Source organism: Triturus cristatus, chromosome 4_2 (genome assembly GCF_964204655.1).
Source record: "Triturus cristatus chromosome 4_2, aTriCri1.1, whole genome shotgun sequence".
NCBI classification, from domain to species: Eukaryota; Metazoa; Chordata; class Amphibia; order Caudata; family Salamandridae; genus Triturus; species Triturus cristatus.
Genome location: NC_140586.1, coordinates 845200583 through 845227376, shown reverse-complemented (window position 1 = coordinate 845227376; position 26794 = coordinate 845200583). Strand labels below are relative to the sequence as shown.

General features: G+C 49.7%; 1 pseudogene across 1 annotated transcript in view; it reads right to left on the bottom strand.

Annotated features, from left to right (window-relative positions):
- LOC146835240 (selenoprotein P-like) overlaps nt 1-8463 on the bottom strand; it is a 47819-nt pseudogene extending 39356 nt beyond the window's left edge. The window contains exon 1 of the transcript XR_014960697.1: nt 8210-8463. The product of XR_014960697.1 is annotated as a selenoprotein P-like (transcript). The remainder of the gene's footprint in view (nt 1-8209) is intronic.
- Nucleotides 8464-26794: the final 18331 nt, after the last annotated feature.

The window sequence follows — 26794 nt, the reverse complement described above, 5'->3', positions numbered from 1 at the left end:
ACAATGTAAATATCACAATTTCAATTATTGTATAGAGCTACTAATTCCAGTGCATGGTGTCAGAACACTTTACATAACATACATTTTACCTATCTAGCTAAAATTATAATCTGTCACCTGCATGTTACATGATGTGCTATTTAAGGGTTGTGTTACAGCCTTGTAAATGGAGCTTTGGAGGGGCACGAGTGTGTTCCATGGGGAGAGAAATCTGCATTCCTCTTTCCTATAAGTGCTCTTACTTTGAAATCAGCATAAAGCAAATTAAACACCAAGTTCCCTCGAAGAGACAACTTGACATTTGATCTCTGTCTTTGAATGCACACCCAATGTGACAAGATAAGAACAAGATTTAAGGGCCTGTTTTTCAGAAAGAGAGTTCGTGGAATAATACAGTAAATATGGTTTAGGCAACGGGAGGCACACACTGAACCTGGAGAGCCTAAAGCAAACAAGGCCAGCAAATAGAAAACCAGAAAAGGTGAGTTACAAACTACAAGGCCAATTGGAATCAACCGATGGAATGCATTCCTAGGTCAATTTTCTGAAAGTCCCCAAGATGTCTTTAGCAAATCTGGTAGGCTGCGACTTAAAAAGCAAGACTGACCTGCAACTTCATTACAACTACAGCATTAGTGTGCCAGGACCCACCTATAAAACACCAGGACACTCATTTTGAGTTGCGGCGAGTTTTTGTAAGGATACCTGTAAGGGATTAACGTTTCTGCACCATGCAATTTTTCTTCTAGACATTTTTTACCTCTCAATTCAGAGGTTACTGCTTGGAATGAGGGATACCATGCATTAGTGTTGTTATCACAAGGAAAACAAGCATTTGCAATGCAATGGGTCTCGCATTTGCGAGAGTTTGAGCTATTGGCATTGTAAATGACAATGCCTTTTATTTATGTGTTTTGAAATCCTGCAAGCGGTGCATAAACACGCACTTTGTACTTAAAGTCCTTGCTTACTACGAGAAGCAATGCTGGCAGTAACTGCGCCTCTTTTACTGCCAGCCTTGCTTCTTTCCTTTCATTTATGTCTGTTGTTCCTTTAGTGAAGATGTGTACTATGGGACTGAGAAGAGACGGTGAATATTGATGAACAATGGGGAATTACCCGGGGAGATCCGTTTTTTAACTTTGCCTGGTCAGCCCTGCCCCCCCTTTTATGGCACCGTTTGTTTACATCTTCGCCCAAGTTGCTTTGAACGTCTTAATGGCATCTTTATTGAAGACACTGCTGTGCATGCCTAACACAGGCACTCGGTTGAAATGAGTCATGTTGACAGTTGAATATGGAATGTGTAAAATGAAGAAAAACAGATACCTGCTGATGTCTGCAGTTAGGGCTATGTTGACCTGGAGTTTATTGTGAAAACATTCATCTTATTAGCCAACCACGGCGAACCTGTATCAGACGTGTGCGTGCACATAAACAAAGCTTCCAGACTGGATTTAAGGGCGCACCAGGAGAGAGGGGTCAGAGGGGACAAGGATCGGCTGAAAGCATGAGTGCTTGCTGAAAAACGAAACCCGGAGCGGGGGGCAAGGATAGGCTGGAGACACATGCTGCAATCACTTGTGTTTTCAGCCGATTCGCGTTTAGTTTGCAAGCGCTTGTGTTTTCAGCAACTAAAGAGGATCAGCTGAAAAACAAGCACTTGCAAACTAAACTAGGATCGGCTAAGTTAAGTGAAATAACAGGGTGGCAAATAAATCTTTGGAACTTCGTAATATGTTAAATATTCAGCCCAAAACGGCCGCAAGGCTGAAAGATGAAGCGGCGACACTTATTGGAAGTGCTTGTAAGCCTGTTAAGTGAACAAACAGCGCTAACGCGGGTTTGGTGGGAGAAAAAAACGAGAAACAAGCAGGAAGTGGGATAAGGGAGGGGGTGGCAAATGGTGATCACTTTCGGCCGCTTTGATGTTCTCAGTGGCCGCGCGGCTCACTGAGAACATCAAAGCGGCTTGAAAGTGATCAGCAGGCTGACAAATGGTGCGCGCGCCCGTCACACATGCACTGTATTTGGAGGCCTGAAAAGCACTAGTTTGCACTTCCAAATCCCCGTTTTCTTTAGCTCTCGCCATAGCAGCGCTAAAGCGCTGGCTCAGGCGAGACCTAAAAAACATGTTACTGAACTTCTATTTGAAGAGAAATATTTTTTTTAAGTTGTAACATGGCATTATTTGCCTATTACAATAAGCCACAGTTTTACTAATAGTTGGCGCAAGGAAGCGCAGCAACTTTGATTGCTGCACCACCTTGCGTCAAAGCAGGAGAGAAAAATGTGCCAAATCTACTAAGATATATAGCATTCCCTCCACCCCCCACAGCGCTGACACACTTTTGGCTGCCATGTGCCAACGCACAGACCCTTGCACCACAGTGCACGAGTGTGCGCCTTTTGTCAAGCATAGGTTTTGTACTGGAAGGGTTAGTCTTCTAGTACAGAATAAACTGAAACCCGTCATACCGCTGAGGGACCTCAAACCAGCCGTTAAATCTCTTGTGCTCTCCAGACTGAACTATAAGAATGCCTCACACATAGGTGTACCCCAAGCCTGACTAGCCCCAATAAAAGTGACAATTAATGCAGCAGCAAGACTTTTAACAGGTACTTGTTGTTACGATAGCATCGCCCCATCGCTCAGAGCCCTCAACTGGCTCCCAGGTGAAGCCAGGATCCAAATGAAGCTTGCATCCATAACACACAAAGCTATACACAATGCGGGTCCCAAATACATGGCCAATAGGTTCAAGATTTCAGGAGACGTAAGGGATTCTAGAAGTGCTAAATCCCTCCTTCTAGAACCACCCAGATTCAAAATAAAGGAAACCTCACCGCCGCCCCAAGAATATGGAACTCCCCTCCACCCTCAATGAGAGCAATTACCTTACTCAGGCTTTTCAAGAAGGAAGTTAAAGCATTACTACTAGAAAAAACAAGTATCATAAGCGAACTATTATGAAACTGTCATTCACGCTATTTTATATTGAATCCTATTGTTTTATACCTTGCACTCTGAACTCTGTGTATAGCGTTCCTTATTTTATATTGCATCCTATTGTTTTATACCTTGCACTCTGAACTCTGTGTATAGCGTTCCTTATTTTATATTGCATCCTATTGTTTTATACCTTGCACTCTGAACTCTGTGTATAGCGTTCCTTATTTTATATTGTATCCTATTGTTTTATACCTTGCACTCTGAACTCTGTGTATAGCGTTCCTTGTTTTATATTGTATCCTATTGTTTTATACCTTGCACTCTGAACTCTGTGTATAGCGTTCCTTATTTTATATTGTATCCTATTGTTTTATACCTTGCACTCTGAAATCTGTGTATAGCGTTCCTTATTTTATATTGCATCCTATTGTTTTATACCTTGCACTCTGAACTCTGTGTATAGCGTTCCTTATTTTATATTGTATCCTATTGTTTTATACCTTGCACTCTGAACTCTGTGTATAGCGTTCCTTATTTTATATTGTATCCTATTGTTTTATACCTTGCACTCTGAACTCTGTGTATAGCGTTCCTTATTTTATATTGCATCCTATTGTTTTATACCTTGCACTCTGAACTCTGTGTATAGCGTTCCTTATTTTATATTGTATCCTATTGTTTTATACCTTGCACTCTGAACTCTGTGTATAGCGTTCCTTATTTTATATTGTATCCTATTGTTTTATACCTTGCACTCTGAACTCTGTGTATAGCGTTCCTTATTTTATATTGTATCCTATTGTTTTATACCTTGCACTCTGAACTCTGTGTATAGCGTTCCTTATTTTATATTGCATCCTATTGTTTTATACCTTGCACTCTGAACTCTGTGTATAGCGTTCCTTATTTTATATTGCATCCTATTGTTTTATACCTTGCACTCTGAACTCTGTGTATAGCGTTCCTTATTTTATATTGTATCCTATTGTTTTATACCTTGCACTCTGAACTCTGTGTATAGCGTTCCTTATTTTATATTGTATCCTATTGTTTTATACCTTGCACTCTGAACTCTGTGTATAGCGTTCCTTATTTTATATTGCATCCTATTGTTTTATACCTTGCACTCTGAACTCTGTGTATAGCGTTCCTTATTTTATATTGTATCCTATTGTTTTATACCTTGCACTCTGAACTCTGTGTATAGCGTTCCTTATTTTATATTGTATCCTATTGTTTTATACCTTGCACTCTGAACTCTGTGTATAGCGTTCCTTGTTTTATATTGTATCCTATTGTTTTATACCTTGCACTCTGAACTCTGTGTATAGCGTTCCTTGTTTTATATTGTATCCTATTGTTTTATACCTTGCACTCTGAACTCTGTGTATAGCGTTCCTTATTTTATATTGTATCCTATTGTTTTATACCTTGCACTCTGAACTCTGTGTATAGCGTTCCTTATTTTATATTGTATCCTATTGTTTTATACCTTGCACTCTGAACTCTGTGTATAGCGTTCCTTATTTTATATTGTATCCTATTGTTTTATACCTTGCACTCCGGTCTCTGTGTATAGCGTTCCTTATTTTATATTGCATCCTATTGTTTTATACCTTGCACTCTGAACTCTGTGTATAGCGTTCCTTATTTTATATTGTATCCTATTGTTTTATACCTTGCACTCTGAACTCTGTGTATAGCGTTCCTTATTTTATATTGTATCCTATTGTTTTATACCTTGCACTCTGAACTCTGTGTATAGCGTTCCTTATTTTATATTGTATCCTATTGTTTTATACCTTGCACTCTGAACTCTGTGTATAGCGATCCTTATTTTATACTGTATCCTATTGTTTTATACCTTGCACTCTGAACTCTGTGTATAGCGTTCCTTATTTTATACTGTATCCTATTGTTTTATACCTTGCACTCTGAACTCTGTGTATAGCGTTCCTTATTTTATACTGTATCCTATTGTTATATACCTTGCACTCTGAACTCTGTGTATAGCGTTCCTTATTTTATACTGTATCCTATTGTTTTATACCTTGCACTCTGAACTCTGTGTATAGCGTTCCTTATTTTATATTGTATCCTATTGTTTTATACCTTGCACTCTGAACTCTGTGTATAGCGTTCCTTATTTTATATTGTATCCTATTGTTTTATACCTTGCACTCTGAACTCTGTGTATAGCGTTCCTTATTTTATATTGTATCCTATTGTTTTATACCTTGCACTCTGAACTCTGTGTATAGCGTTCCTTGTTTTATATTGTATCCTATTGTTTTATACCTTGCACTCTGAACTCTGTGTATAGCGTTCCTTGTTTTATATTGTATCCTATTGTTTTATACCTTGCACTCTGAACTCTGTGTATAGCGTTCCTTGTTTTATATTGTATCCTATTGTTTTATACCTTGCACTCTGAACTCTGTGTATAGCGTTCCTTGTTTTATATTGTATCCTATTGTTTTATACCTTGCACTCTGAACTCTGTGTATAGCGTTCCTTATTTTATATTGTATCCTATTGTTTTATACCTTGCACTCTGAACTCTGTGTATAGCGTTCCTTGTTTTATATTGTATCCTATTGTTTTATACCTTGCACTCTGGACTCTGTGTATAGCGTTCCTTATTTTATATTGTATCCTATTGTTTTATACCCTGCTCCTTGAATCCTTGAATTCTTTGTACACAGTATCTTAAGTGTCAGGTATTTTACTGTACTGCAACCCTCTTTGTAGAGCGCTCTGACACCATGATGGTCATGATCGCGCTTCATGAAACACAATAAATAAACAAACAAAAATGCCTTAATACGTTCCCAACTTTGAACCTGTGCTGTACAATGCAGCCTTTTCTAGGTATTTAAAAAATTGCAATTGGTCTCGCCATGTAAGCGGCCTGTTTATTAATAAAGACAATTGTGATTTAATTTAAAAATATTTTGACGCACACCAGTGCCGCAAGCCTTCTTGCTGCGCTGCCGTGCGTCAAAATAAAAGGGCAGGAATACGCCGTATCTACAAGATACGGCACATTCCTGTCCGTCACTGCGGCGGAGCACAAACAGCAGCCGTGCACCAGCGCAGACACCCTTGCCTCATTTTGCAAGGGAGCCTGCACTGAGGGCATGATTATTTTTGAGTAGAAAGGGACACCTTCCTACACAAAAACAATCATAAAAGGCATTTTCCTCTTACCATGCATGGTGCAGAATGCAGCACGCATAGAAAAGGCAAAAACGAGGAGAAATTCAAGTATTTCTCCTCGTTGCGCCTCCTGACGCCTCCACAGGGGAGGCGTAGGCTTCTAACACACTCCCAGCTTTACAAAATGTTGTAAATCTGGGAATGCGTCAAGTTCCATGGACGTTGCTTGGGAACAGAACGCCCACAGCAACACCCATGGAACGCCCCTTTCAAGCAGAGTAATGCTTGGCAAGGAAACATATTTCCAAGGCCATGAAAAGTCACTCTGGGTGACTTCACATGGCCTTGTAAATATGGGCGAGCCCAATGCGCTGCTGGTGCGTCAATGACAGTGATGCAAAGGCGGCGCTCGGGGCTTGTAAATACATCCCTATGTGCATAACTTTTTCTGAAGCAGGGCGGCCCCTGATAGGGTGTGACCCCCTCATTCCCATGTGGGGGCCCTGACCACAGCACCCTCACATGGGTGGAAGGGAAGTTACAAGCCAGGCGAGAGGGCACGCAAGATCACGTAAAAAGCCTGACCCCATAGGAGCAAGAAATACACACGATACTAATAGGGGCAAAGGCCCTCAGGATTAGGCAGCCCAGTCAACAAGCACTGGCAAAGCCTACATGCCAGGTAGGATGGTGCAATGATTATTTGAAAGGATTACTTCTTAAATTACTTTTTAATAGAAGCATATGTCATAAAAAAAAAATACGAAAGCATGTGCATTAAACGTGGAGCCATATGCTTGCAATGCAGTTTTTAAATTTAAAAAACTACTCACAGATCATTTTAATATAACAGGTACTTTCTAGCGAGCGGATGTACATATAACAGGCACAGGGACCCGTCTTAGTTTTAAGGTACATACTTGGGAAGTGATTCATATTAGTGCACAGCAAAGGCACTACTAGCTTAGAATTATTGTTTCCTGAAGCTATGGTTTAAACATACAAGGATAACTAAAAAGAATAAAGAGTGGAAAGAAAAAACATTGCCGAAGTCTTTTCCATAATGGTCCGCCACTGAAGAGCACTCATTTTAAGGCAGATGTGCACAGGGGAATCCTGCCCCCCCCTCACTACCAGTGGAAGAGAGCCAGTGGTGAAGTGGACTGACCAACCGCGCACTGTCCCATACTGCGAAAAGCAGCGAGGCTGTAGCCTGACCGCGAGAGCAGACACCCTCGCAGCAGCGGAAGCCAGTTCGAGTCTCGGCTGCGACGCTCAACATTGTGTGATTCTGCGCAAATCTCTTATTCTCCCCGTGTCTAACAAAATGAATGTGTCCGTTTGTAATGCAAATGGTGCTCAAGTAAAGCGCTCTGATACCTTCACGTCTAGTTCGCTCAATATAAAAGTCTGAAAGAAAAAAATGACGGCTGAAGAGGGTTGAGGCCCACTAGTATATTTTAATCACATGAGGTTAACAGGCGTAAAGCGGTCATTAGGCCAGTGCTAACAATTAAACAAACGTTCACGCAGACTCTGGTCGAGGTTTCAATTCCACTTAGGAGCACCCTCAATTTTGGGCTTACCCACCGCCAAGTTTTTTTAATTCATTTAATTGTGCCGCAGATAGTAACGTAGTATATGAGAAGTTAAAATACCAAGCCTGGCTTGAGGTACATTTCAAAGGGTGCGCCTGACGAGGCCCGCGTTTCAACTGAAGCATCGTGTGATCTTCTGCAAATTCAATGTTCGCTCGCCCTCTAAATGCTGAAAAGGGAAGCTTCACGCAGATGACGAGCGCCCGCTGTAATCTTTGATCAATCCGTTCTTCTATGTACGTTTCCTTTACTTATGCCAATGCTCTTATAGTCGCATGACTCCTAGTTTTCTCTTTTCCTTCTATCAAATTTTCTTCGCTGTGCTCCTAAACATACTTAAAAAATGCGCCTTAATACTCCAAACTGGCAGAGTGGGAACATTAGCAGGCTGGGTCTGTACTGCGCATAGCTCCTATTACCCTTCTCGCTCTAGTAAGGGGATGTGTGTGCCCCCCCCTGGCCTCCTCAAGACGTGCCCCTGCATCAATGCCCGACTCACCCCTTCCTCGCCTGGCGCTGCCTGGAGCCTGCTGTCCCCTTTGTCCTCCGGTGAAGAGCCGGCCTGTCTGTGTAAGCCTTGCCTCACTCGTGAAACCCAGCATTATATCTGCGCCATGCTCCACCCGGGACTGGCGGGGGCCGCGGGGTGTTTCGGGCGGTTGGGGATGGCTTGACGGACACACAATAGGGCATTAATTGTCCCTTCAGCTCTCCTCCCCTCTCATGGTACCACTCCAAGCCCTCTGCGTCCCCTGGGGGCTTCATATCCTCCCTTGAGGTGAAAAGTGGCCTCATCCCGAGGCGGTGCAGCCAATGGTGTCCTCTTCCTGGGGGGTGCGCGCCTGGGAGTAAAGCTCGCCGCGTACACAATAAACGGGGAGATGAAAGAGGCCTCCACGGGGCTGGTAAATGTTCACTCTCAGTAAATATTAGATCTGCTTATCTGTGTCCTGGCCGTTTACGAGCCTGGCAACAACTCACCTCCCCCCCCCCCCCCCCCCCCACCGGTGCCCCTGAAACCAAAGTAAACACAGGGCCCGGGGCCAGGAGGGCAGCTTGTTTACTGACCACCCTGGGGCTCCCATGCACAGAAGGAATGCAGGGCCCGTGGCAGGGTGTACACACTCGAGCCCAACACTAAACTGGTTGACTTCGGAAACCAGCAGAAAGGAATATAGCGTTCAGTGACAGGGCCTCTCGTCTACGTGTTAACTAGTATAGCGTGCTGCGTGAACCTAGCCAAGGGGCAGCAGGGCGCTGTAATGTACCATCCTTCAAAGAGGTGAGGCTTCAACACTCCAGAATTGGAGCAGCGTTGGGGTGGTCCGCATGTTGTTCCAGATCATGGGCGCATAGATGCATAGACGCCTGCTGCCTTATTTTTAGGTCTACGCAGCATAGGAGGACCTTTAGCCGTCGTTCAGCTGTTTTTCGAAGCACGTATTTGTGGCCACATACAGTTCGCGGGAGTGCGCAGCGGCGCGCCACGAACACAAGTATGTGCTTCCAGAGGCGTAGCTAGAGGCTGTGGCGCCCAGGACTATCCCTCAGATTGCCGCCCCTGGGGGGAGGGGGTTGCTGGGGAAAAAGGACGGCAAGCACTTGAAAGAGGACCGAGAGACACGTAGTATCGCAGCTAAAAGTTACATCGATCATGCAAGTTACATGCACGTTACATGCACATACATGACACGGTCCAAGGCTACACAGTTGGATACACCGGTGACTGGCAGTGACTGGTAGTATGTTAGAAAAGGTAGACGGACCGGGAGGGCCGGCCGGGGTCAGGGGGAGAGGTCTCCGGGGAGAGCCGTCTCCAGCGATCGTACAGACAAGTAACTTCCCCCCCCCCACAGACAGAAATCACACACGGATAAGGTTCAGTGTTCTTTATAGGTACTTAGTTATGATACGGTAGAATGGTATAAGGAGGTCTGGACGCAGGGGTCCCCTCGATTAGAGTCTCGTAAGGTAGGGAAGGGGGTAGCGGGTCAGTCTATTTACCACTCAGGTAGTTCGGATGAGATGATGATGAGCTCACAATCCTCGAGCTTGGTGTTTAGGTGGTACGGTCCGCGGCAGCGCCAGCAGGTCCCGGTAAGGATGGCTGATACAACGGGCCGCGGCAGCGCCAGCAGGTCCCCGGAAGATGTACGGTCCGCGGCAGCGCCAGCAGGTCCCGGTGAGGATGGTCGTTACAACGGGCCGCGGCAGCGCCAGCAGGTCCCAGGAAGATGGTCGTTACAACGGGCCGCGGCAGCGCCAGCAGGTCCCAGGAAGATGACGGTCCGCGGCAGCGCCAGCAGGTCCCGGTGAGGATGGTCGTTACAACGGGCCGCGGCAGCGCCAGCAGGTCCCAGGAAGATGAAGGTTGCAGAAGGCCGCGGCAGCGCCAGCAGGCAGGACGATGGTTCACAAGAGCGGGCTACGGCAGCGCCAGTAGACCGTCAGGGTTGAGTTCACTCGGTGTCTCTCGACTCCAGGATACAACTGCCTTCCTGCTCCGGAGCTGTCTTAGTTATAGGGCTGGTGCCCTTTGATGTCCGGACCCTCGCACTTGGAGGTCGGAGGGTCCGGGATGAAGGTGTCCAGACACCCAGCAGGGGGTGGAGCCAGCGCCTGGGGGCTGCTGGAGGCGATCGGCACCTGGCGGGGGAAGAGCTCTTGACGCTTCGTTCTCCCATTGACCTGCCAAGTGGTCCGCTCACCTCCTGGGTGGATGGTGGTGCCGGGATGTCGGGGCCGGCCAGGCCCGGGGTTAGGGTCGAGGTGAGGCCACGCGGCCGCGTGGTGCAGGGCCCAAGATGGCGGCTTGGCCCGGCCGGGGAAGCCGGTGGGGCTGGACCCCGTGATGAGTAGGGGTCCGAGGGCAGAGGGTCCGGCGGGAGACGGAGTACAGGGGCTTGTCACGGGGGTATGCCTGGTGGGCCGGAGCTCGGGCCCTGTCGTGCGGGGGGGGGGCAAGCCCTCTGTGTGGCCTGTCCAACATGCGTCCCCCCCAGCTGAAGGCGGGGAGAGTCACCCATCTCCTTGGGGACTCTCTTCGTCGAGGCGGAAAAAGCGGGACAGGCCATCCGCGTTGGCGTGGTCTTGGCCTGGCCGGTGCTCCACAGTGAAGTCCATTCCCTGCAGGGAAATGGACCAGCGCAAGAGTTTTGGGTTCTCCCCCCGCATCTGCATCAGCCATTGCAGGGGTCGATGGTCGGTTTGTACCCGGAAGTGGGTACCGAAGAGATAGGGTCGGAGCTTTTTGAGGGCCCACACTACTGCAAATGCCTCCCTCTCGATTGTGCTCCAACGCTGTTCTCGGGCCAGGAGACGTCGACTGATGAAGGCCACCGGCTGGTCATGACCTTCGGAGTTCAGCTGAGAGAGGACGGCCCCGATGCCGTGGTCGGAGGCGTCGGTCTGCACCACAAATTCCCGACTGTAATCGGGGGCCTGGAGCACCGGGGCGGTGCACAGGGCGGCCTTCAGCTCCTCGAAGGCCGCTTGACAATCAGGAGTCCAGTGGACCCGCTTCGGTTGATTCTTGGATGTGAGTCCCGTGAGGGGCCCCACGATGCTGCCGTAGTCCTTCACGAACCGCCGGTAGTAGCCGGTGAGCCCCAAGAAGGCTCGGACCTCGGTCTGGGTGACGGGGGGCTGCCAGGACTGGATGGCAGCAATCTTAAGTTGTAGTGGGGCCACCAGCCCGCTTCCCACTTGGTGCCCAAGGTAGGTCACAGACCCTTGGCCAATTTGGCACTTGCCGGCTTTAATGGTGAGGCCGGCCCGCTGGAGGGCTTGGAGGACCTCTTGGAGGTGACGGAGGTGGTCGGACCAGTGGCGGCTGTATACAGCGATATCGTCCAGGTAGGCAGCGCTGAATTCTTCGAGCCCTGCCAAGACCTGGTTCACAAGACGTTGGAATGTGGCGGGGGCATTCTTCATGCCAAAGGGCATGACCTTAAATTGATAGTGGCCATCGGGGGTGGAGAAGGCTGACCGTTCCTGAGCCCTGGGTGTGAGGCCGATCTGCCAGTAGCCCGCCGTTAGGTCGAAGATACTAAGGTAGCGGGCGGCCCCCAGCCGGTCGATCAGCTCGTCTGCTCGGGGGATGGGATGAGCGTCGGTCCGGGTGACAGCGTTCAAGCCCCGGTAGTCGACGCAGAATCTCAGTTCAGGGGCGGTGCCGGGGGCAGCGGCCTTGGGAACTAATACAACCGGACTGGCCCAGGGACTGTCCGAGGGCTCGATGACCCCGATCGTGAGCATCTTGGCCACTTCCTCCTGTATGCAGGCCCGTACCCGATCTGGTACGCGGTAGGCCCGGTGCCGGACAGGGGGACTGTCCCCGGTGTCTACGTCGTGCAAACACCAAGGGGTGACCCCGGGGGTGAGGGAGAACAGGGCAGCGAACTGCAGCAGGAGGTCCCGGCAGTCCTGGCGTTGCTCCGAAGTGAGGGCGTCGGAGAGCCGGACCCCATCCACGGAGCCGTCCTTCTCCTGAGTCTTTAAGAGATCCGGGAGGGGCTCGGAGTCTTCTTCTGTACCACTGTCGGTCGCCATCAGGAGGCTTAGTTCGGAGCGCACAAAGTGTGGTTTGAGCCGGTTGGTGTGGAGGACCCGCAGGGGGTTCCGGGTGGACCCCATGTCGATGAGGTAAGTGACGGGGCTTTTACGCTCGACCACTTTGAAGGGCCCCGTCCACTTGTCTTGCAGGGCACATGGTTCGGTGGGGGACATCACCCATACTTGCTGCCCAGGCTCGAATTCAACGGAGGAGGCATTGTGATCATACCACCTCTTCATGTCCTCCTGACTGGCCTCGAGGTTCGCCTTGGCCATCTCCCTGAAGCGCCGGGTCTGGTTTCGTAGGGCCAGGATGTATTTGAAGACGTCGGGAGGGGTCGTTAAGGGGGCCATCTCCCAACCTTCCTTGACTAGGCTGAGGGGCCCTCGCACAGGGTGCCCGAACAAGAGTTCGAAAGGGCTAAAGCCGAGGGACTTCTGGGGGACTTCTCGGTAGGCGAAGAGGAGGCACGGGAGCAGCACATCCCACTGGCGACGGAGAGGCTCTTCCAATCCCCCAATCATCCCCTTGAGAGTGCGGTTAAAACGCTCCACTAGTCCGTTCCCTTGGGGGTGATAGGGGGTCGTGAATCTGTAGGTGACCCCGCATTGTTGCCAGAGGGACTTCATGTATTTAGATATGAAATTCGTACCTCGGTCGCTGACGACTTCTCGGGGGAAGCCTACCCTGGAGAAGATCCCCATCAGGGCCCGGCCAACCACCGGAGCTGTCACTGTCCGTAGGGGCACCGCCTCGGGGTAGCGGGTGGCATGGTCCACTAGTACCAAGATGAACCTGTGTCCTTGTGCCGTGCGGGGGTCCAGTGGCCCCACAATGTCTATCCCCACCCTCTCGAACGGGGTGGTGACCACAGGGAAGGGTTGCAGAGGGGCCTTCAGCTTCCGACCACTCTTCCCGCTGGCTTGGCACGTGGGGCAAGATCGGCAGTGGTTCAGGACGTCATTCCTCATTTTTGGCCAGAAAAAGTGGGTCACCAGGCGACTGTATGTTTTGTCCTGGCCCAGGTGTCCAGCCAGGGGGACATCGTGGGCCAGGTTGAGCAGAAAGTCTCGGAAGTGGAGCGGTACCACCAGAACTCGACCGGCCCCCAGCTCGGCGATTCTTTGCTCGCTGTAGAGCAGGTCGTTGTCCCAGTAGACCCAGTGGGTTCCGGTGGTGTCCCCTGCGTTTTGGATATCGGCTTGTTGGCGGAGTCCCTCGAGGGAGGGACAGGTCTTTTGTTCCTGGCGGAACTGTTCTTGGGTGGGCCCCCCCTCTTGACGCCACTGAGCCAGATCCGGAAGGTCCTGGTGTTGTGCGTCTGCTTCGATAGTCGGGTCCGGGAGGTCGGACTCGCCGTTGTCCTCGACGGGGGCAACCGGGGGCGGAGGTGCTGGCCATTCGGTTTCTTCTGATCGGGGGGTGGCCCGGGCGGCCATGGATCGGGTGGTTATGCAGGCCCAGTCCGGGAGGCCCAGCATCCCCAGGTGCTCTCTTTTCTCGACGGTGGCCCACGGGGAACTCTCGAGGTCATTCCCCAGGAGGCAGTCCACGGGGGCATCGTCCCGGACCGTCACCTTCAGTAGGCCGGAGACCCCTCCCCATTCAAACGGGACGCAGGCCATCTTACACATACTCTCAGAGTTATCTGCCGAGCGGACGGGGCAGAGAATGTTCGGCAGGATCTGCTCGGGCTTCACCAGATGACAGCGGACGGCCGTCACGCTGGCGCCGGTGTCCCGCAAGGCCTCGGCTCTCTGTCCATTAATGGTCACCCACTGACCGTACTTTCTGGTGTTGGCGGGTAGGGGAGCCCGCGGAACCATGTCTCTTCCCCCTAGGCATGCCAGGACCATGGCGGCCGGTTCCCACCCTTGCTGGGCCGGCTCGTACTCTTCGGGTCCCTCCGATGATTGCTCTTCCCCTAGGGCAGCGGCTGCTACCTGGCGGGGCTTGGGTGTTTGATTTAGCGGGCAGTTCGGGTCATTGGCGTAGTGGCCTAGTCGCTGGCACCGGTGGCACGTGACGTTGGCTCGGTACCCAGGCCGCAACGGGGGGTTGCCCCGGCCGGCCGGAGGCGGGGTGCTGGCCACGGGTGTTGTTGGTAAGGCGTCTCTCCCTCGCCCCTGGCCCCCTCCTCCTCCCCGAGGACGGTGCTGGCCTTGGTTGCCTCTGTTCTGGTCGTGGGGCCCTCTCCGGCCCACTCGGGTGCTTTCCCACCGGTCAGCTTCGGCGGCGAGCTGCCGGGGGTCGGTCAGCTTACTGTCGAGTAGGTGCTGCCGGAGCTCGACGAAACAGTTGTTTGACAGGTGCTCCCATACCATAAGGTTGAAGAGTTGTTCGTAAGTGGTGACCTGACTTCCCTTGATCCACCCTTCGAATGCCCGGCTGAAATAGTTCACGTATTCTACCCAAGTTGTACCTGGGATCCTGGTGCAATCTCTGAACCTCTGGCGGTACATCTCGGGCGTGAGGCCGTAGCGGGTGAGGAGGGCAGCCTTCATGTGGTCGTAGGACGACATTTGGTGATCGGGGAGCTGCAGCAGGGCATCGCGACCCTCGTTGATAAATCTCCCCCAAAGTCCGGCTCCCCAATCACTCCGGTCGATTCGGTGGGAGGTCATTGCGATCTCATAGGCTTTAAACCACTGTTGTATGTCGTCTTCTCGGACATATTCGCGGACAACATCCTTGGGGATGTGAACTTTTTTCTCACTTGGCCCCGGGGTGTGTGGTCGCTCAGGCACCCCCAGTTCCTTATTCTGTTTGCGCAGTTCTATTTCCGCTAGTCGGCGCTCGTGCTCGAGCGTTATTTTTTTCTCTTCCAGCTCTCTCTGTCTCTGCTTTTCTTCTCGTTCCTCTCGAAGCCGCATATGCTCGAGGTTAAGTTTCTGTTCAGCTAACTTGAGTTCCCCATCCATCTTGAGTCGTGCCATCTCCAACTCGTGTAATCTGACTCTGTCTCTTTCTCGGATCTCCTCTTGCGGGAGGCCCGTTCCCCGCTCCTCGGGAGCCGTGGCGTTCCCCTCTGGTGTGATGCTGGTTTGGTCTGGTGTGACGCTGCTTTGGTCGGAGGGTCCTGTGACCCCCGTTTCTGTCCATGACTCCAGAGCGCGCTTTAGATCATCCTTGGTACTCAGGCCGGTGGTAGCAATGCCAAGTTCTATGCAAAATTGTCTCAGTTCGCGGTGGTTGTATTCTTCTAATTTCTCCATTTGGAATTTCTCGGTGGAGCTGCTATCTTTGGTCGACATCGTGTTTTTGTCGTGGGGTGAGCTACTCTCTGTACGATTACGCGTTGATTCGGATCGCGCCGCTGGCCACCAATGTTAGAAAAGGTAGACGGACCGGGAGGGCCGGCCGGGGTCAGGGGGAGAGGTCTCCGGGGAGAGCCGTCTCCAGCGATCGTACAGACAAGTAACTTCCCCCCCCCCACAGACAGAAATCACACACGGATAAGGTTCAGTGTTCTTTATAGGTACTTAGTTATGATACGGTAGAATGGTACAAGGAGGTCTGGACGCAGGGGTCCCCTCGATTAGAGTCTCGTAAGGTAGGGAAGGGGGTAGCGGGTCAGTCTATTTACCACTCAGGTAGTTCGGATGAGATGATGATGAGCTCACAATCCTCGAGCTTGGTGTTTAGGTGGTACGGTCCGCGGCAGCGCCAGCAGGTCCCGGTAAGGATGGCTGATACAACGGGCCGCGGCAGCGCCAGCAGGTCCCCGGAAGATGTACGGTCCGCGGCAGCGCCAGCAGGTCCCGGTGAGGATGGTCGTTACAACGGGCCGCGGCAGCGCCAGCAGGTCCCAGGAAGATGGTCGTTACAACGGGCCGCGGCAGCACCAGCAGGTCCCAGGAAGATGACGGTCCGCGGCAGCGCCAGCAGGTCCCGGTGAGGATGGTCGTTACAACGGGCCGCGGCAGCGCCAGCAGGTCCTAGGAAGATGAAGGTTGCAGAAGGCCGCGGCAGCGCCAGCAGGCAGGACGATGGTTCACAAGAGCGGGCTACGGCAGCGCCAGTAGACCGTCAGGGTTGAGTTCACTCGGTGTCTCTCGACTCCAGGATACAACTGCCTTCCTGCTCCGGAGCTGTCTTAGTTATAGGGCTGGTGCCCTTTGATGTCCGGACCCTCGCACTTGGAGGTCGGAGGGTCCGGGATGAAGGTGTCCAGACACCCAGCAGGGGGTGGAGCCAGCGCCTGGGGGCTGCTGGAGGCGATCGGCACCTGGCGGGGGAAGAGCTCTTGACGCTTCGTTCTCCCATTGACCTGCCAAGTGGTCCGCTCACCTCCTGGGTGGATGGTGGTGCCGGGATGTCGGGGCCGGCCAGGCCCGGGGTTAGGGTCGAGGTGAGGCCACGCGGCCGCGTGGTGCAGGGCCCAAGATGGCGGCTTGGCCCGGCCGGGGAAGCCGGTGGGGCTGGACCCCGTGATGAGTAGGGGTCCGAGGGCAGAGGGTCCGGCGGGAGACGGAGTACAGGGGCTTGTCACGGGGGTATGCCTGGTGGGCCGGAGCTCGGGCCCTGTCGTGCGGGGGGGGGGGGCAAGCCCTCTGTGTGGCCTGTCCAACATAGTACAAAAGAGAACACACAGACTGCATGATCTATCTGGGGACTCAGAAATACTGCATGTGACATCCATCAGAGAGCTGCGTGAACAATTACCTGGTAATCCCCTCAGCACAATGCAAACATGCACATACATGACACTGTTCAGGGATCCATCATCTACAGCTGACATTAAATGACCATTCATCATGGTCCCCCCATTAAAGCAGTGCACTTCGTGATCTGCATGGTACATGTTCTTTGCAGCAGGCATGTTAACCCTCTGTGCTACCTTTCCAGGAGTCAACCCTTCCACTAGACAAAACTCGGATCTCTCTCTAGGAAGAACATTAATCACCAAAGTTATCATGACATTTTTATTGTTTCTGAAAATTGCTGGAGGCCAGGAAGGTGGCTGCAAGTTTTTTTTAAACCATAATATACTTGCAAACTACGCACCCACCCGAAATAGGTACCCAGTGCGGTCACACCGTTCACATCGCCCTAACCTACTCAAGGTTTATGTGACCTCAGTGACAGAGTCACAGTGACTGGATCACTGTTGCTCTAGGGTGTTCTGCTTCGTAGGCCTGCCCGCAAGACTGGAGATAAACTTCAGTATGGATTGTGGTGGACAGGCCTTCAAGGTAAACCCACAATTGACACCACTAGGGTACACCTGCTTGTGCTAAGACATCAAGCCTTCTAAGGTCTAGTGGGGCCTTCTAAGGTCTAGTGGGGCCTTCTAAGGTCTAGCATGGGAATATACTCCCTCAGTAGAGTGGTCTGGTGGACTGGTAATGAAGGCTGAACCCAGTTCCCCAGTTCCAAATTCGACAGCTCTGGCCATAGTGCCACATCCTCTCCCCCACTGAACACCATACTGCCCCACTGAGAGAAACTCGCACTGCCTTCAGCTACAACCTAATTGTGCCCGATATAAACACTTGGATGTGGCTCAATTCAAATTATGCACTCGATAAGAGTAATATGCTGCCTAAAAAAAAAAAGTAAAAGGAAACACTCATAGGGAATGCAAGATTAAGTAAAGCATGTGAAATGTAAGCAGAAACAACATGGTTACGTTATGATTTCTCACTCACTATTTAGAAATCAGCGAGTGGTTTTACCTGAAAAGTTAAGGACAGGACTACAGGGCCCTGAAGGGAACCGTTTCAATTTTTCATTGCTTATATCCTTAATAAAGGTAAGCAGTATGGTTTAAAAAGACCACATCCATAAACAGAGCCATGGTACACATTTTGGGGCATATTTATGACGACTGGCGCATCCCTGCATATCAGCAGGGATGCGCCAGTTATTATGCGCCACAGCTGCGCCACCATGGATGCGCCACATTAATAATGCGGCGCACCATGGGGCAAAAACGGCACAGATGCGTGACGCATCTGTGCCGAAAAGTGGCGCATTGCTGGAGTTGCGTCGCAAGCGCGACGCAGCTCCAGCAATGATCTGGGGGGCCCTAGCTTTACAATACTGCGTCAATCCTTACGCCTGCTTCAAGCAGGCGCAGGGGTTTGACGCAGCATGGGCCTAAAAGTGACTGAGTGAAATCTTGTAGATTTCACTCAGCCACTTTTAGGAGGCGTTCCTGCGTCGGAACGCCCCCACCTGCCCTGGAACGCCTACATGTGGCGCAGGGCTTTACAACGTGACGCATCTCCCAGATGCGTCACGTTGTAAATACCCCGCACCATGGCGCAGGATTTGCGCCGCTGCTGCGTCACAAAAGTGACGCAACGGCGGCGCAAAAGTGGCGCAAGTGCAACATAAATCTGCCCCTTTGTTTTCCAATCCACCCATCAACCAGGGATTGCAGTACCTCCAGGAATGGTACACTTCCCCACCTGGGGACAACAACGCTGTTTAAAGAAAGACGAGAATACAAAAGTAGCGCTTCACTGCAAAGTCTGTAAAGTGAGGCTGATGTGTTTGGATGTGAATAAAACCAATCTGGCCACTTTGCAACCACTCTGTCTTGCTTTATTTAGTTATGTATTTATTTTTCATATTTAAAACCTTCTATTTCTCTCCATCCCGCTGCACTTTGGAATAGAAAAATGTCAGAAAAAGGGCATTTCCCGCAAAAGTGTTTTTCTTTTTTGGATCCATTTCACAGGGAAGCAACTAAATAAAAGACGGAAAGAGGTTGTGAACCGTTTCTTCAAGTTACGGTTTTCAGTAAGTGAGGAGCAAGACAGAAAGAGAGGGAATAATAGGAAGAGAGGGGGGGACAGCTGCCAGCACTAAAAAGAAGAGGACATTGCCCGAGTCCTATTCCTTCTCTGCCCGTCCCCGAACGCCCACGAAAGCAAGCCGAGCCTTATCTGAATGCCTTTGTCCGCCCCCAAAATAGTGCCGCCTGGGGCGGTCCGCCCCCTGCTAGCTACACCACTGTGTGCTTCGAAAAACAGCAGACTGCGTCCGCGCGCACGCAGCACTCCCGGGCGCTCGCTCGCTCTCTCTCTCTCATTTGGCTTGTCCCTCATTATTATTTTGTTACTGCTTGCATTTTTTCCATTTGTCTGTTCTACATCTCACTTGGCTCTTCCTTCATCTTACATCACATTTTTACTCAATGGTTCCTCCTTTCAGTCAATTGCTTAATTCCCCTTCCTAATTTCCACCTTTTCCTAGCTAAACCTACCTACACCCTTCCATTTACCAATCATTCCTTTGACTTACTTTTACTTCCTTCTACTTTCTACCTTGCAGTTCCCAATTGTTCATGTTGTTCCTTCTCAGTTCTTCTCTATAGTTCCATTCTCAGTCTTGATTTCGTTCTTCTTTTATTCTCACCCTGTGCTTTATTTCCTCACAAAATAGTTCTTATCTCCAGCTCTTCTTTTCTCTCAATTGATGCCACTCACTTCATTTGTTTATTCTCGTTCCTTCCTTATTCTCCAATTGTATGCATTTCCTCTATCTTTACTCATCTTTTCATCTACCCTCCTTCCATTCACTTTTAACATTTTCGCTTTCCTTCTCCTGCCGTCTTCACCACCCTTCTGCTTTCACTCCCTCCACAGTTCTCGCCTACACTTTTCCTCCCGCGCGTTTCCTCCCTCCCCCTTTCACTCCCTATTGAGGGCATGCATTTGCACATCCTTCTCGTCTGTCTCCTACCAGGGGCAGGCCGTGTTGTTTCCTGTCCCAAGTCGTACGTAAGCGGGGCTTTTGTAATTGTAAACCAGTTCTCTGCATGAAATGGGTGCCCTGACCACGCTCTGGTGATAAGAGCGTGAGCTGGAGTAATCAAAAAGAGATGTGCAGCTCCTATTTCAAAACTCAGCAAAAAGCCCTCGGGACACCTAAAGTGAACCAATTCTTCGCGAACCCCTAACAAGCCCCCTTAGTGTCACTCAGAGTGTAAGTGTGTGCGTGTGTGTGGCATTGCAGGCTAGTGCGTCATCAAAGATAGACGTATATACTTGAGACACAGAGTAGAAAAAAAATCACTTTTCAGCCCCCTTGTGAAACAAGCATTGGCATAGCCAATAGGTCTCGCTTTTGGGACCTTATAAGTGTTTAGCCATGCAACAGTTGATGTAGTTTTACCAAGGATATTGTGCTGCATAACTAAATGCTTATAAGGTCCCAAAGGCGAGACCTATTGGCTATGCCAATGCTTATTCTTTTTAGGTCTCGTATAGGCAGCACATGCGCTTCCTCTCCGAGGCATCAAGTAATCAGTATTATTGGTGAAACTCCACCCATTACGTTTCTATTTATTTTGTCACTTGCCATTGGTTACATATGGCATTGCTCTTCTTATCTCGCTCATTGATTGGCTGGTGGTCCAATACATCACTTCCGTTTTGCTTCCATTTTGCAGGAAGCAGCACCGACCAACTACAGTTTAGTTCCGCTGCTGGGCTGTTATCTTTTTATTTATGGACTACTTCCGTGTTTTATCAGCATGGTGCCCTTTCCTGACCCACCATGAGCATAACTTTAAGAACCACAGGCGCGCACTATATGTTGTAGCACAGCAACAGCTTTAGTCTTCTTGTGTTTTTTATTTCCTTGCTTAATGTTCTTTTCTTTATCAGCAGGGCGCCCTTCACGGGCCGCCATGCGCATAACTTTATTAGGCACGGGCGCCACGCTATATATTTTAGTTGCACGGTGCCCTCTTTCATCTTTCTTTAGCAAGGTTAACGCCGGGCCTTGTTCCACAAGTACGAGCGGCATATTCAGCTTTCAGCGGGAAGCGGCCAGAGAGCTTTTTGACCCTGGCTGAAGGAGGCAGTTCTTCCAGGTCGCTGCGGCTGTGATTACTTATTTGTGCTGCATGGCTCTTGCAGGGAGCGGAGGAGGCGGCGAAAGCAGAAAGAAGCAACGGTAATGCTGCCACTTTGATATATGCAAGTTCGAGATACACGCTGTACAATTCTTCTTGTGTCTAATGAGCTAGATTTTAATGTTACGCTGAATATTAATAAGAATCTAGGCCACATTTGGGGTATGCATGTCAACTGACGCCTCTTAATTCACAAATGGCATATTTGTTGGGTAGGAGGAGCAGCAGTGTGTTAATTCACGCTTTAAACGAGAACTTTTAATAACTTCCTCCCAATTCAGTGTTATCATGTTGTGTACTGAGGTGACGCTATAAAGAAGTTCCAAAGAGACATTATCGCACATTTACATCATGTTTACTGTATGACAAACATGCCGAACATTTTCACGGCTTGGCTCTTGCACTGGCTCCTATACCCTTGGATCGACTCCGGCTGGCTCTCCCAGCTAATGTATTCGCTTGCCCACCTCTTATAAGGAGAGATGAATGAATACGTGACCGTGAGTCCGGTGGATGGTAGAGAAATAGACTGGTGTAGACAAACAGACAAAGTCCATCTCCATCGCCTCGTGTCTGAACCATCACTTCCAATAACCTACATATCTGCCTGAAACACCCGCATGCCCCAACCTCCTTCCCTAACCTATCCTTAGCAGAAGTGGCAGATTCCAAGCTGCTGTGGCCTGTTGGTGCAGAGGGGCAAGTCAGAGTCTGTAGATGCGCTGGGATCACTAGCCTGTTTGGGCGGGCACCTAAACCCTCCGAGTGCCTTCACACTCAGGATAAATGAATACATTTTGTTCTTTGCTTTAGTCGCTCTGTAGTAAGCACTGCCTGGCAGATGGCGCTCTGTGTTAACTAAACACATTCAGAGAGGTGTTTGTGTACAAACAACCAACTGCCACAAAACCGTACATTTTTAATATGTAGTTAAATACCTGCTCATCGAGTACCTCATTGGCTGATCATTCCATGGCACTACCAAAATTACATTGGACACATTTGCTCAACTGTAAAACACTCCCTTCTATGGGTCATTTAACAACTCGGGGCTTTGGGGATAGGTAACCTACTTTGGATACTGCAAAATACGGTAAATACGAAAATGAAGCTAAGCAACCAGTATTGTCTAAAATACAGCCATAACAGTACTTTATTTTTTTTAAATTTTTTTTAGTAATGCCAATGCAATAGGTCTTGCTTTTGCGAGAGTTTAAGCTATTAGCATTGTAAATGACAATGCCTTTTATTTATGTTTTAAAAACCGAAACATAAAAAGCATTGTCATTTACAATGCCAATAGCTCAAACTCGCGTACATGCGAGACTTATTGCATTGCAAATGCTTGTTTACACTTCTTAGTCTGCAGTCTGATGACATCCTGGCTGGGGGTGGGCCGAGATCCTCCAGAGAGGATGAGCTTGCCGTGGCGGCTCATACGCTAATGCTTTATTGCATTGAAATAAAGGGAAAATAAAATGATAATAACTCACGTTATTCAAGTTATTATCATTTTATTTTATCCAACGTATGCAGATTTGAGGGGGCGGGGGCAGGGGATGAGTGATAGGCAGGGATGAGTGATAGGCAGCACCCTACCATGTGCGCAATGACTGCTTAGCCGGCCCTCTGGGGCCTCCCAAAACAGTCTTGCCACTTCGCATGTTCTCCATGCAGGTTGCATCACAGACTACGTGGAGAACAAGCCCTGGCCTCCAGTTAGCGTCTAAGTGCCGAAACACGGCGCTCAAACCAATCGCAACGCTTAGCAGCGTTGTGATTAGCTGACTGAGAGCCTGGGTGTGCTTCCTGTGGCTAAGCGAGTGAGGACTGAAACGCGTTGAGGAAGCGGCAAAAAGGTACGTTTTAATTTTCGTTTTTTTATACCGGCTTGCCCCCCACGTCCTCCCCTCCACCCCTACCTCTGATCCGTGCCAACCGCTGCTGCTTTTTTGCAAGATAAGTGGGGACGCTGGCCGTGATGGCTTTGTACATTACGTTGCTGGTTTCGAAGCTGGTGTGGCCCAGAAAGGGAGCAGATGGAGTTCCATCACGAACAGGGTGATGTGACCTTATTTCTTCAGGATTTTAATAAAACGTGCTGTGGTTGCAGCGTGCAGGAGTGTGGAATCGTACAGGACCGTGGAATCTGGAAGGCCATGGAAAAGAGTGCGGGAGTACAAGGGCTTGAACAGCAGTTCTGAAGTCGCTTTCTTGAAGAAAGTTTCACTTTTAGATGTGTGAAGCAGAGGAGACTTTTAAGCAGGCTTGTGCATTATCAGCATATCGGGGAATCTTGATGCTGCATACAGTGTCTCAATTCCCACAGGCAGGAAGCTCTGCTCACTGTCAAAGCACCAGAGCCTGTCTAGTCCATCTTTCCCACTGTTAGGATACTAGAACCTGCCTAGTACAGTGTGTCTGCACACCTGCAGTGTGACTGCACAATAGGAACAACTCCCACTGTTGGATACTAGAGCCTGTCTAGTGCAGTGTGTCTGCACACCTGCAGTGTGTCCGCACACCAGGAGCATCCCCCACTGTTAGGATACTAGAGCTTGTCTAGTATAGTGTGTCTGCACACCTACTGTGTGTCTGCACACCAGGAGCATCTACCACTGTTAGAATGCTAGAGCCTTTCTAGTACAGTGTGTCTGCACACCTGTAGTGTGTCTGCAGTCAAGGAGCTTATCCCACTGTTATAATACTAAAGCCTGTCTAGTGCAGTGTATCTGCACACCAGGAGCATCTTCCACTGTTAGGATACTAGAGCCTGTCTAGTGCAGTGTGTCTGCACACCTGCAGTGTCTGCACACCAGGAGCATCTCCCACTGTTAGAATAATAAACCCTGTCTAGTGCAGTGTGTCAACACACCAGGAGCATCTTCCACTGTTAGGATACTAGAGCCTGCGTAGTGCAGCATGTCTGCACACCTGCAGAGTGTCTGCACACCCAAAAGACAAGGAGCTTCTCCCACTGTTAGGATACTAGAACCTGTCCAGTGCAGTGTGCCTGCACACTAGGAACAACTCCCACTGTTGAATACTAGTGCCTGTCTAGTGCAGTGTGTCTACACACCTGCAGTGTGCCTGCACACCAGGAGCATCACCCACTGTTAGGATACTAGAGCCTGTCTAGTGCAGTGTTTCTGCACACCTGCAGTGTGTCTGCACACCAGGAGCACCCCCCACTGTTAGGATACTAGAGCTTGTCTCGTGCAGTGTGTCTTCACACCTGTAGTGTGTCTGCAGTCCAGGAGCGTATCCCACTGTTAGGATAATAAAGCCTGTCTAGTGCAGAGTGTCTGCACACCTGCAGGGTGTCTGCACACCAGAAGCATCTCCCACTGTTAGAACACTAGAGCGTGTCTAGTGCAGTGTGTCTGCACACCAGGAGCATCCCCACTGTTAGGATACTAGAGCCTGTCTAGTACAGTGTGTCTGCACACCTTCAGTGTGACTGCACACTAGGAACAACTTCTACTGTTAGGACACTAGAACCTCTCTAGTGCAGCGTGTCTGCACACCTGCAGTGTGTCTGCACACCAGGAGTATCCCCCACTGTTAGGATACTAGAGCTGGTCTAGTGCAGTGTGGTTGCATACCTGCAGTGTGTCTGCACACTAGGAACAACTCCCACTGTTGGATACTAGAGCCTGTCTAGTGCAGTGTGTCTGCACACCAGGAGCATCACCCAATGTTAGGATACTAGAGCCTGTCTAGCGCTGTGTGTCTGCACACCTGTAGTGTGTCTGCAGTCAAGGAGCTTATCCCACTGTCAGGATACTAAAGCCTGTCTAGTGCAGTGTATCTGCACACCAGGAGCATCTTCCACTGTTAGGATACTAGAGCCTGTCTAGTGCAGCGTGTCTGCACACCTGCAGTGTCTGCACACCAGGAGCATCTCCCACTGTTAGAATAATGGACCCTGTCTAGTGCAGTGTGTCAACACACCAGGAGCATCTTCCACTGTTAGGATACTAGAGCCTGCGTACTGCAGCATGTCTGCACACCTGCAGAGTGTCTGCACACGGAAAAGACAAGGAGCTTCTCCCACTGTTAGGATACTAGAACCTGTCCAGTGCAGTGTGCCTGCACACTAGGAACAACTCTCACTGTTGAATACTAGTGCCTGTCTAGTGCAGTGTGTCTACACTCCTGCAGTGTGTCTGCACACCAGGAGCATCACCCACTGTTAGGATACTAGAGCCTGTCTAGTGCAGTGTTTCCGCACACCTGCAGTGTGTCTGCACACCAGGAGCACCCCCCACTGTTAGGATACTAGAGCTTGTCTAGTGCAGTGTGTCTGCACATCTGTAGTGTGCCTGCAGTCCAGGAGCTTATCCCACTGTTAGGATAATAAAGCCTGTCTAGTGCAGAGTGTCTGCACACCTGCAGGGTGTCTGCACACCAGAAGCATCTCCCACTGTTAGAATACTAGAGCTTGTCTAGTGCAGTGTGTCTGCACACCAGGAGCATCCCCACTGTTAGGATACTAGAGCCTGTCTAGTACAGTGTGTCTGCACACCTGCAGTGTGTCTGCACACCAGGAGCACCTTCCACTGTGTGGAAATATGGATTTTTATGATCAATTATGTCCCCTATCTTGGACCCCAACGGTTTCATGTATAAATCACAAGTACATGTATGTTCCCTCCAGTTCCAGTTATGAAGACGCAAACACATGTGCGTCCACCGCCAACATGTCCTCTTTCAGATCCGCCATGAATGGGTCGGATATTCCATTCCTAAGTATGAAAGGCCACCGGCTTTATATGGTTCATTTATCCCATTTTTCAGTCCAGGCGAGTAGGCCCTGATTCTGCCATTAAGCCTTTCCCTGCCTTCTGCCTCTGAAAGCTCCAGTCTGAGCTCGCATCTGTATCCATGAACTTTGTCCTATTCCCTGCGCGGCTAACGGTGCCTGACTCCAGCCTGTTGCCTGCCAAAAACTGTATTTCACCTTGTGATTATCTGCTCCGCTCCCTATCCAATGCATTCTTGTCTAGTAGTTTAAGTAAACATTCTTCCAGCTACCGAGCAAAGGGCCCGGCTTCTCTGTCTTTATGCAAGTAATTCATAGCCCTGTTACTATGGAAGATTTCTGCCCTCGCATTTAGTGTAGACACTTAGACGCTTGTACACGCACTCACAGTCAGTATAGAATAGATTTTGTTCAAAAGACCTTTCTTTTTGGATAACATAGTTCTTTAAACATAAGATGTTAGATATGATTTGGGATTAGGTTGACTTGACCCCCCAGACTTCTGTCTCCACATGTAGAGCTAAATGTCAAGTCCCCTTCACCCCCTAGTTGCACGTCAATCACACGTCATGCTGCTGCGCGCGCATCTCTGCCGAGTATTTCTGCTGACATTGCGAAATTCTTTCATGGAACCACCCTATTGTGACATCATACCTGATGACGTTCTTTAGTTACGCCCAGTTACACCCACTTTAGCTACGCATGTATGTTTTATCTTTGCTATCAATTGTTACGCCTCCTGCATCTGTTTCACTGTAATGCCTATTGTATAAAAATGATTACTTGTCAATAAAGTTGGTCCTTCACTTCCTGAACCTTCGTGGTGATGGAATATGGAGTCCATCAATTCGAATTGATTTTGGAATAAAGCCCGTTCCGAACCTCTAATACC